This window comes from Hoplias malabaricus, chromosome 3 (genome assembly GCF_029633855.1).
Source record: "Hoplias malabaricus isolate fHopMal1 chromosome 3, fHopMal1.hap1, whole genome shotgun sequence".
NCBI lineage: Eukaryota > Metazoa > Chordata > Actinopteri > Characiformes > Erythrinidae > Hoplias > Hoplias malabaricus.
Window position 1 is genome coordinate 29,763,970 of NC_089802.1, and position 11,196 is coordinate 29,775,165.

An 11,196-nucleotide genomic window follows, 5' to 3' on the forward strand; every position below is an offset into this window, starting at 1 on the left:
TAGCGATTTGGGTATTTATTTGTGTCTGAAAAGGTCCGACATGTGACTCTGCTATCTGATTTGTTTTTGTGATTTGTGTGTGTGAGCGTGTTTCTATAGCATCGTGGAGATGTTCATTAGGCTCAGGGGGAGGACACTGTTAAACTGTGATAAAGGACCCAGATCCTCCATTTTTTATCTTTTCCCCTACGCTTCGCTTCTGACGTTTGTGTCGTTTTATTCGCAAACACACTTTTGTTTTATCATTTAAAGTTGAACAGTTGTTTTCTTGATCTCTGTTACTGTGTTCTCTGTTGATCCCTCTCCTGATTGGTGGACTTGAGCTCTGTTCTGATTGGCTGCTCTGATGTCTGTTCTCATTGGCTCCCTTTAACTCTGTTCTAAATGGCAACCCTGATCTCCGTTATGATTGGTGGAACTGATCTCTATATTGTGCCTCTGGACTGAAACACTCCTTATAATGTCAGTGTAAATGGGCAGAGCATATGTAACACGTGAAGCGTAGGGGAGCTTTGAATCACATCTAGTTTCAGCAGAAGGAGTGTGTTTTGAAGTAATGCCCAGAGTGTGTGTGTGTGTGTGTGTGTGTGTGTGTGTTTACACAGAGAGGTGACCAGGCTCTTTCCACTTTCAGAACAAACATTTCCTGACTGTAGACTCCACTTCCTTTACACATTGTGCTATCTCACTGACACACACACACACACACACACACACACACACACACACACACACACACACACATTCCTGGAAACACAGCATTCTTTTCAGTGTTTTGGATTGTCAGTGTGTAAACTTCTGTAGATTTTTATTAAGGTGGCAAATTGAAATTGTATTTTTTATTAATTGATTATTTCTTTCTGACTTTCATCCATTCATTCAATTAATTGTTTATGTTTAATTCTTTTCTAATTCATATTTGCAAATGTAAGCAATATGGAATTATAGCATAGATACAATATCACAATATTAAAATGAGCATTATTTGTGTAACCGTCTAAAATGAAGGACACGTCCTGTCAGAATGTCAGTAATTAAACGGCGAGTTATGGTGCTGAAATCTGATTGGCTGAGCCATGTTTTTACTTGAAACTTCTGCTGGTGGGAGATGTCAAATTGAAGCAACATTTTGAAGCAAGGTGGTGTCGGATTGTAATACGCATTCTCGACCAGTAGCGTAGCTGGTTTTGTCTGCGGTGATGTGAAGGGGCGTGGCTTTGTACCGCATAACATTATATCCAAAATGGAGGAGAAGCAAAGGAGGAGTAACTGTGTGTAAGAACGCCATTTTATAAAGCTCCACCTGAGCCGTTTATGAAAAGGTAAATGAAGGCAGAGGGTCCTGGAGCCTGGTCGGTCAGGAGGAGGAGTTTTGTGTTGTTTTGTGTTTATTGTATGGTGGCTGAGTTAGCTGGTTTGTTGCTGACTGCAGCAAAATGGACGACTATTTGCATCGACTGTCTTCCGGTCGGGTTTGTCACGTCTTGTTTCACAGAGCGACAGAGATTGCATAAGTCTAGTGTGGGTAGGGCGTAAGGCTCGAAAGATTTGTTCACCTGTCGTTATTAGCCCAAGTTGAAACAGGCGTGACTGTAACTGGTGCAGTGTACCACAATGACCACCTTCGTCCACCACGTCCTTCTGTGTAACTGTAACTTCCTCACCACGGTCTCTCTAGAAGAACACGGACGTTATGCTCGTTTTATCCCTTGTTGTTTTTATGTGGTAGATGAATTTCTTCTTGAAAATTGTCCTGAACACTGTTGTTTTTAGAGCCAGGCCTTTTTTTTATCTGTAAAGGGAACAAAATAAAAAAATAAATGTTTCCAAATAGATAAATAGGGGCGGCACGGTGGTGCAGCAGGTAGTGTCGCAGTCACACAGCTCCAGGGACCTGGAGGTTGTGGGTTCGATTCCCGCTCCGGGTGACTGTCTGTGAGGAGTTTGGTGTGTTCTCCCCGTGTCCGCGTGGGTTTCCTCCGGGTGCTCCGGTTTCCTCCCACAGTCCAAAAACACATGGTTTTTGGTGACTCCAAAGTGTGAGTGAGTGTGTGTGTTGCCCTGTGAAGGACTGGCGCCCCCTCCAGGGTGTATTCCCGCCTTGCACCCAATGATTCCAGGTAGGCTCTGGACCCACTGCGACCCTGAATTGGATAAGCGGTTACAGATAATGAATGAAAATGGCTAAATAGTTTTGCAGGTTGACCTCTAGCTGGTTCTCTTTAGAGTTAGTTTGTATATTGTCGCTGACCAAAGAAATACATGTGTCTTCAAAATAGTGATTTGTGGGAGAAGGAAAAACCTTCTTAACCTTCATTGGAAGCCAATGTAAAAAGGCTTGGTTCCAAGTAATTTTGGAGCATTTCTATTGGTTCATTCATCATGAAATTTTCACACAATGTGAAGCATAGCGGCTGTGTTCAAATGATGTAGTAAACGGAACATCCACAAAAATATAGATACATGTTTTTCTTTGGACAGCGGTGTTATTTTACAAGGAAATGTAGAGGTGTTTCTAAAGTGCTTGTGTGTGTGTGTGTGTGTGTGTGTATGTGTGTCAAGGCTGTTGTGTGTCAACATGACGGCGGCTGTATTATGAGTCTGTGTGTGTGTGTGTGTGTGTGTGTGTGTGTGTGTGTGTATGTGTGTGTGTGTGTGTGGTTTTGCACATTGCTGGTGGTCTTCTTTTGGACGTCCCTGAAATGTGGAGCTCCACTTGGGTGGCGGAGCCTGAGCCAGAGGAAACTTTTACACATACACACCCAGAGAGAGAGAGAGAGAGAGGGAGAGAGAGACACACACACACATTGGGTTATGAATTTGCAGAATCCCAAATATTCAGAGCAGCATACAGCACATAGTTACCTGCTGAACACACACACTCAAACACACACACACACACACACACACACACACACACACACACACACTAAACGGCAAGCTAAACGGCAACAGGGCTCCTAACAATCTTGCATTGAGAGCGCTGGCGGCAGTAAATCAGAGATATTAGGATAAGATTTTTGAAAAGGTTTAACTGAGGAATGGTGGCAATATCATCTGGAAGATGCTCTTCCCATTTTCATGGTTCTGTAACATGACTGGAAATGAGCGCAAATACTTGACCATGGAAGTTCTAGATAGTTCTAGATTTGGACTAGTAGTAGATGCTGCAGCATACTACCCAGCATAGACAGCAGTAGCGGTTGACAGACCTTGGTCTGGCCAAACAATGAGTTTCTTCATTATGTTGGTATTAATTTCTGTGTTTAGCTTTAGGAACCGCCATCTTTAATTAACCCTTTAGACACCAAATGGGTTTTAGATTTTTTTTGATTCCTGACCGTTTCCAGATGAAACAAAACAGTTTATCATAAAACTGGAAGAAAATAGCAATAACATAAGTTTGGATGTGATACTAGGCTTTAAAAATCTAACCCCAGCTAATGTTGGCAATATCTCATCCATTCATTCAATTACAGCAAAAGCTTTATAATGTTCAGGGTGGGGGTGGGTCCACAGCCTACCCAGAATCTTTGGGCGCAACGAAGGAACCCCCCCTGAACAGGGAACCAATCCATCACAGGAGCATCACACACTCACCCAGTCACTCACACAGTTGGCTAAAGTCTAAATATATTTTATGTTGCTTCTTTTCTTTAATCTGCCTTTAAGTCAAGTCAGAGGAAGATTTCTAAAATGGGCACAACGTCTTCGTTTTCACAGTTGAATGGCGTGTAATTGAAGAAACTCACAGAACTGTGGCTTCTACATTCCTTATTTCATGACCTACAGAATGCACTATATAGGGAAGAAGTAGCCATTTGAGACACAGCCAGAGACACATAAAGACAAGGCTGAAAGGTGTAGCTGGGGAATAGAAGATTTGAATGGCTGTAAGTTTGTGCATGTTTAATAAACATTTCTGAAGTATCTCGTCAAGGTGTCCGTCCTAAATTAGGAGTATTTGTTTTTTTAATAGTTCAGTTTCAGTTCGGCTGAGGACACTCAAAGACACACACTGTGCATGCGTTGCATAAAAGATGTCTTAATACTGACAGGACGACCCTGGCTGCTCTACAGGGTGTCAGAGACAAGCCGTGAGAATAAAACACACACACACACACACACACACAGAGAGAGCGAGAGGGAGAGAGAGAGAGAGAGAGTCAGGTGCACATATACATGAATACAAGTGTGTGGATACACAGCAGGGGGCAGTAACTAGAGGAGAGCTTCATTCTCTCTCGTTCTCTTGCTCTCTCTCTCTCTCTCTCACTCCCTCCCTCCCTCTCTTTATTATCCACATGATAATCTGACAGGTTCCTGTCTTCTCTCCAGATTCTCCACTCAGTTCCCAGAAAGAGAGAGAGAGAGAGAGATGAAGAGAAAGAGAGATGAAGAGAAAGTGAGAAAAAGAGATCAAGTCCCTGGATGAGGGTTCATCCTGCATGCCCTGTCAGAATCTGTCAGAGTGACACACACACACACACACACACACACACACACACTTAAATACGCACACACACTTGAGTCTTTTCCGGCTTTTCCGCTTCTGATTATGCAAATCCCCTCCCGTCTTCTCCTCCCTTCCAAGGAGTGAGCTGTCTTCCTCTAATCCTGGATGGCTCCATTTCCACAGTAAGCCACACACACACACACACACACACCCTTGAGTACAACTATGGTGTAAATTTAGCGCTCCACCTTAAGCATAAGCAACTTCTAAAAGGGACTGTACACGAGTAGAAACTGTCAAACACACACACACACACATACATACATACACAGTGAGCCCTAATGGAGACCAATCCAAACGAGTTTTTTTGTGAGGCAGAAAGTAAGTGAAAAAAAAATTGCTGAGACTTCTGGTGGATCAGGGATTTCTCAGGTAAAATGTGCTGCATGATTGTAACAATGATATAATCATTTCAGATCTTCTTATCAGTTCTGAGTGGCCACTGTGTTGCTTGGCAAATATAACCCACTGTTTACATCACGGAAACACATCCAAGAGCTTATTGGCTCATTTTTATCAAGTGTTTACCTCACTACTGCTTAGAATGTACTTATTCTATTTACTTGTTGTCTGCTGAGCCCTGATCCAGCTTATCCCATTAGTCTTTAGGGTTCATTAACCCCCACCACTCCCCTCTGCTTCTACACAGTAGTAGGATTGAGTCCAGGGTACTACAAGTAAAGAGTGATCTTATCTCTGAAGTGTAAAAGGAGGGATTAAGGTTTGTGATAGTTCTGTGACAGTCTGTCGTAAATGTGCAGACATTCTGTACGGCTAACACACTCCATTAATCCCTTTTCACCCTCTTCCCCATGCAACGTCAAGGGCAATACACTCCTTGAAATAAAGGTAAATCATAGCTGTAGCATTTTTATGAATTTGTTAAATTTGTTCCACTGTGTAACAAAAATGTAACATCTGTGTCATTTAGGGGATGTCCATGGACAGTAAATAGCTGTCTTTGAAACAAATCTGGAATTAGATTGGACTCAGGATACAGCCCTGTGGCACACCATGCAATGCAGAGGCATTCTAAATGTATTTTATATTCTAAGGCAATTTTTTAAGAAATCTATTTTAAATACAGATGTTTTGAAATATAAACATCTGTACTTAAAAAACTCTCCCACACACAGACTCTCACTCTGTCACTCACTCACCCACTCACTCACATTTAACAAAATGCTAGGCGTGTTTTAGTTCAATGACAGAACCTGTCCATGTCTTTAGATTTGAGAGTTTGATTGGGTATTTGTTGTGCCATGTGTTTTACTACAAAATTTACCTCACAATCTTTAGGTTGAAGCTTTTTTGGGAGGATGTTATTAGAGCTAACGGTCTCTCCGGAGCTAATTACGTTAGAAAGCTCAGACACTGTTGAGAGTCCATTAGTAAGAGGGGTTTATTTCAGTTGTTTACAAAGCTCCTCTGTTTCTGCGCTTGCTGAACTCTCTTAAGGAGGACATTAGTGAGCCAATGGCAGACTGTGATGGCTCTGCTCCATTATCTACTGCTCTTGACCCAAGAGCTGGGCAAAAAGTGAATTAACCTAAAGAGTGGGCTGCAATCTATGGAGAAAGGCTTGTGTTTTAAAAGCACTAACTTCTCAACATTCTTGTTTTTATTCTCGTTATTTATGTTGTGGTATATAGGTTACATCGATTGGGAGAATTAAGTTTAGCGATGGCCTTCTATATGGTTCCAGTTCCTTAAGCTTCTATAATGTCCCATTCTAAACCTGTAGTAGCATTAATATAAATGTCTACAAAAAGGAGACATCATATATTTAATACAAATGGGACAGAATCCTCCACAGCTACATTTCATTTAATTGTTAATTGTTTTTTATTTTCTGTGTTTCCAAAGTGAGTGACACAAAGGTCTGGTCTCTGGGGCGGCCAGTCCATTGTTCTGCTAACTCCAGCAGCTTCTCTGTTTTTTTTTTTTTTTTTTTTTTTTTTTGTCTATTTCTTATTCTTAGTATTATAGTATTTTATTATAGAAAAAAAAGTAAGGTTTTGTGAGAGTAGTGAGGTCAAACACAACATAAGAGTCTGTGTAAACTTGACTAATTATACCTTTATATTGTTGCTTAAGAAATGATAATGAAGTCAAAACGATATGCTGTGTGTCTTTTCTCTTTGCATAGTGTAACTGTGTGTAGGAGTAAACAGCTATAGCTTGTGTGAGGTGAAAGAAAGTGATCTGACGTACTTTATGATCATGGCACTATATTACAAAGAAGTTTTACCTCTGCATTTAACCCATACATGGCAGTGAACACAAACCCAAAGTAGTATAGTGTCCATCAGTATTTCAGTGCTCTATAACTATGTAAGAGTAAAAGGCTATAGCTGGTGTTTATCAGTATTTCAGTGCTCTATAACCGTATGTAAGAGTAAAAGGCTATAGCTGGTGTTCAGCAGTATTTCAGTGCTCTATATGTCACAGTAAATTACTGTAGCTTATGTGAGTCCGTTTTTCAGTGTAATACAATGGCAAAAATGAAGAAATTATACCTCTAAAGGACGGTTGTGTAAACTGCTGTGACAGTAATAAATCCATTCTACTGAAGTTCATTCTTTCTGTTTTTATGTCTACCCTCTGATTGTTAAACAGGAAGATCGAGACTTTCAGGTCAAATGAATCATGATATTTTTATAGAAGTATGCTCCTGATTTATTTTAATGAAGACATTTAAGCATTTTGACTATATTAAAGACATATTCACAGTGGAGTCTATACAGATACACACCCAGCTTAGTTTCAAAAGCCTTTCTTTCTGTGGCATTTTTATGGAGATTTTTGTTTGTTTGTTTGTTTTGGCATATAACATTCTCATAGCAGGTTTGTTACATATTTGTTTTGAACATATGACTGCTGAAAGTTTTTACTGAAGCTGCTGGTATGTCATGAACTGCACAGTTAGACTCATGAGTATGATGTGTGTGTGTGTGTGTTTGTGTATGTTGAGTGGGTGTCTGTGTGAAGTGTGTTATTTCAAACTGATTTGATAATTGAGGCGTTTGCGCAGTGTGGGCTCGAGATGGGACATCTGCTTTGATTTACGAGCGTGTTGCTTTAATTAGAGCCGAGAGCAAACAGTGTGTGTGTGTGTGTGTGTGTGTGTGTGTGTGTGTGTGTGTGAGAGAGAGAGAGAGAGAGAGAGAGAGAGAGAGAGAGAGAGAGAGAGAGAGAGAGAGAGAGAGAGAGAGAGAGAGAGAGAGAGAGAGAGAGAGAGAGAGAGAGAGAGAGAGAGAGAGAGAGAGAGAGAGAGAGAGAGAGAGAGAGAGAGAGAGAGAGCTGTCTCTCTTGGTTGTTGATTTATTTGTGGTGTGGTTGTGTCTGTTTGTGTATTTCCCGTCACCGCAGGATTCTTTAGCTCCAGTCTCAGCAGCTTTGACAATTTTGAAATTAGGCATGAGAACATCCACACTGGTATGATTCATTTTGGTGAGTTGTTTGGTGTGTTCTCCCTGTGTCTGCGTGGGTTTCCTCCGGGTGACTGTCTGTGAGGAGTGTGGTGTGTTCTCCCTGTGTCTGTGTGGGTTTCCTCCGGGTGACAGTCTGTGAGGAGTGTGGTGTGTTCTCCCTGTGTCTGTGTGGGTTTCCTCCGGGTGACAGTCTGTGAGGAGTGTGGTGTGTTCTCCCTGTGTCTGTGTGGGTTTCCTCCGGGTGACAGTCTGTGAGGAGTGTGGTGTGTTCTCCCTGTGTCTGTGTGGGTTTCCTCCGGGTGACAGTCGGTGAGGAGTGTGGTGTGTTCTCCCTGTGTCTGTGTGGGTTTCCTCCGGGTGACAGTCGGTGAGGAGTGTGGTGTGTTCTCCCTGTGTCTGCGTGGGTTTCTTCCGGGTGACTGTCTGTGAGGAGTGTGGTGTGTTCTCCCTGTGTCTGTGTGGGTTTCCTCCGGGTGACAGTCTGTGAGGAGTGTGGCGTGCTGTCTGTGTCTGCGTGGGTTTCCTCCCACACTCCAAAAACACACTGGTAGGTGGATTGGTGACTCAAAATTGTCAGAAGGTGTGAGTGGGTGTTGCCCTTTGAAGGACTGGCGCCCCCTCCAGGGTGTGTTTCTGACCTGCGACCCTGATCTGGATAAGCGCTTAGAGGCAATGAATGAATGAAGATTTAATATTCAATTTTCACTCAAGACACTGCTCAAAATTCAAGTGATATGTTTAATATTCATACAATATGTTACTCAGTATTCACACAATATGATATTAATAATCACTCCGTAGACAATCCTTACATGTGTTATTTTATATTCACACAATATAATGCTCAGAATTCACAATTCAGTTTTTAATATTCATACTTAGGCCTGGGCAATAATTTAATATCAATATATATCGCAATATCAAAAGTTTCAATAACAACAATATAACAATATATAACAAAATAACAATATTTTTGAACACATTTTCAGTATTTAAACATACATTAGTTACATCACCTGTCACTGACTGACGTTCATTACAGGACGCTGCTGTCAGATCAGTATTTTTTAACTAATTTTAAGCAAAGAGGAGGGCGGCACGGTGGCGCAGCAGGTAGTGTTGCAGTCACACAGCTCCAGGGACCTGGAGGTTGTGGGTTCGATTCCCCGCTCCGGGTGACTGTCTGTGAGGAGTTGGTGTGTTCTCCCCGTGTCCGTGTGGGTTTCCTCCGGGGGCTCCGGTTTCCTCCCACAGTCCAAAAACACACGTTGCAGGTGGATTGATGACTCAAAAAGTGACCGTAGGTGTGAGTGAATGTGTGTGTTTGTTGCCCTGTGAAGGACTGGCGCCCCTCCAGGGTGTATCCCCGCCTTGCGCCCAATGATTCCAGGTAGGCTCTGGACCCACCGCGACCCTGAACTGGATAAACAGTTACAGATAATGAATGAATGAAAGCCAAGAGTGTTTGAGGGTGATTTCATGTTTCTTTTTTTTTTTTTTTTTTTTTTTTGCCAATTTTATATTGTTCGTATCGATATCGGAGTTATATTGTATCAACCAAAATTTTGAAACATATCGTGATATACATGTTTTACCCTATCATCCAGCCGTATGCACACTATACCTTATTCAAGACTCACATGACACAATTCTCAGCAGTCACATAATACGATACTCAATATTCACACAATCCAGTATTCCGTATTCACACACTATGATACGCAATTTTCACAATATTTTTCTTGCACACACAGAGCACAGGAGGGGTTTCTCTCTCTCTCTCTCTGTCTCTCTTTCTGTCTCTCTCTGCCACTCTTTATCTCTCTCACTCTCTCTGTCTCTCTCTCACTCTTTCTCTCTTTATCTTCTTTCTCTCTCTCTTTATCTCTGTCTCTCTCTCTGTCTCTCTCACTCTTTTATCTCTCTCTCTCTCTCTCTCTCTCTCTCTCTTTATCTCTCCTACTTTCTGTCTCTTTCTCTGTGTTTGTTTCATGGAAAGCTTCTCAGCTTCTCGTCGGTGTGAGAAGAGAGAGAGAGAGAGAGAAGAGGGGAGAAAGTTAGAAGAGAGAAGAGGGGTGAGAGAGAGAGAAGAGGACGAGAGAGAGAGAGAGAAGATGGGCGAGAGAGAGAGAAGAGGGACGAGAGAGAGAGAGAGAGAGAAGAGGGGCGAGAGAAAGAGAGAAGAGGGGTGAGAGAGAGAGAGAGAGAAGGAGGTTTTCCCAGTAAATCATTTACACGAAGGAAGCAGCTTGCAGACGGGCCTCATACAGTCAGAGCCATCTATCCATCGTCCACGAGAGAGAGAGAAAGAGAGAGAGAGAGCGTGTGTGTGTGTGTGTGTTCCTCAATTAGACCCCTGTCAGAAACAATAGGATTTATTACCATTGTCCAGCAGCTGTGGAGAACAGTGGGGAAGACTGTAAACACAATTGATTGATCTACTGTTTGTGTTGATTGTTGTTGTTGTGTGTTGCACTGTTCTTGAGACCAAATCAGTCGCACTAGGATCCCATTTATTTTCAGTGGGAGGTGTGTGAGTCTGGGAGAACCTTGTTGTGTGTGTGTGTGTGTGTGTGTGTGTGTGTGTGTGTGATGTTTTGTTTAGCTTTTTTCTGTATGCAGTGCTCTCTTTGGTTGTATACTAAATTGTTCTGGTGATACACACACACACACACACACACACACACACACACAAAGTCACACACACACTGTCAGAGTGTGTTAGTAGCTGTAGTGTTTTATTGATAAGGCGCTGTCTCACATTTTATTGGGTGTTAACGCACAGCTTGAGGCACATGAATAAACACGAACATAGTTTATATCACACACACACATGCGACCCTGTGGTCTGTCTTGCACTTTGGAGTAACCTCCCACAAATAATTTATCCACATACAACTATTGCCAATGGAGCATCTCTCTCTCTCTCTCTTTTTCTCTTCTCTCTCTCTCTCTCTCTCTCTTTCTTTCTCTTCTCTCTCTCTCTCTTTCTCTTCTCTCTCTCTCTCTCTCTCTCTTTCTTTCTCTTCTCTCTCTCTCGTCTTTCTCTGCTCTCTCTCTTCTCTCTCTTTCTCTCTCTCTCTCTCCTCTCTCTCTCTCTCTCTCTCTCAGTATCTATTGTCTCATCTCTTCTCTCTGCTGCTCTCTCCCTCCATTTCTCTCGTCCCCTCTCATCTCTCACTCGTCACGCACCAGCGCTCTCCTAACTCCCCACCCTACGCATCTCCCTTCTCCTCTCACATCTGT

At 42.3% G+C, this 11,196-nt stretch overlaps 1 protein-coding gene across 7 annotated transcripts in view; it reads left to right on the plus strand.

The window, feature by feature from the left end:
* The window catches only part of raraa (retinoic acid receptor, alpha a), a 118,150-nt gene that overhangs the window by 66,623 nt on the left and 40,331 nt on the right, over positions 1-11,196 (plus strand). The gene's annotated exons all lie outside the window — the stretch shown is intronic.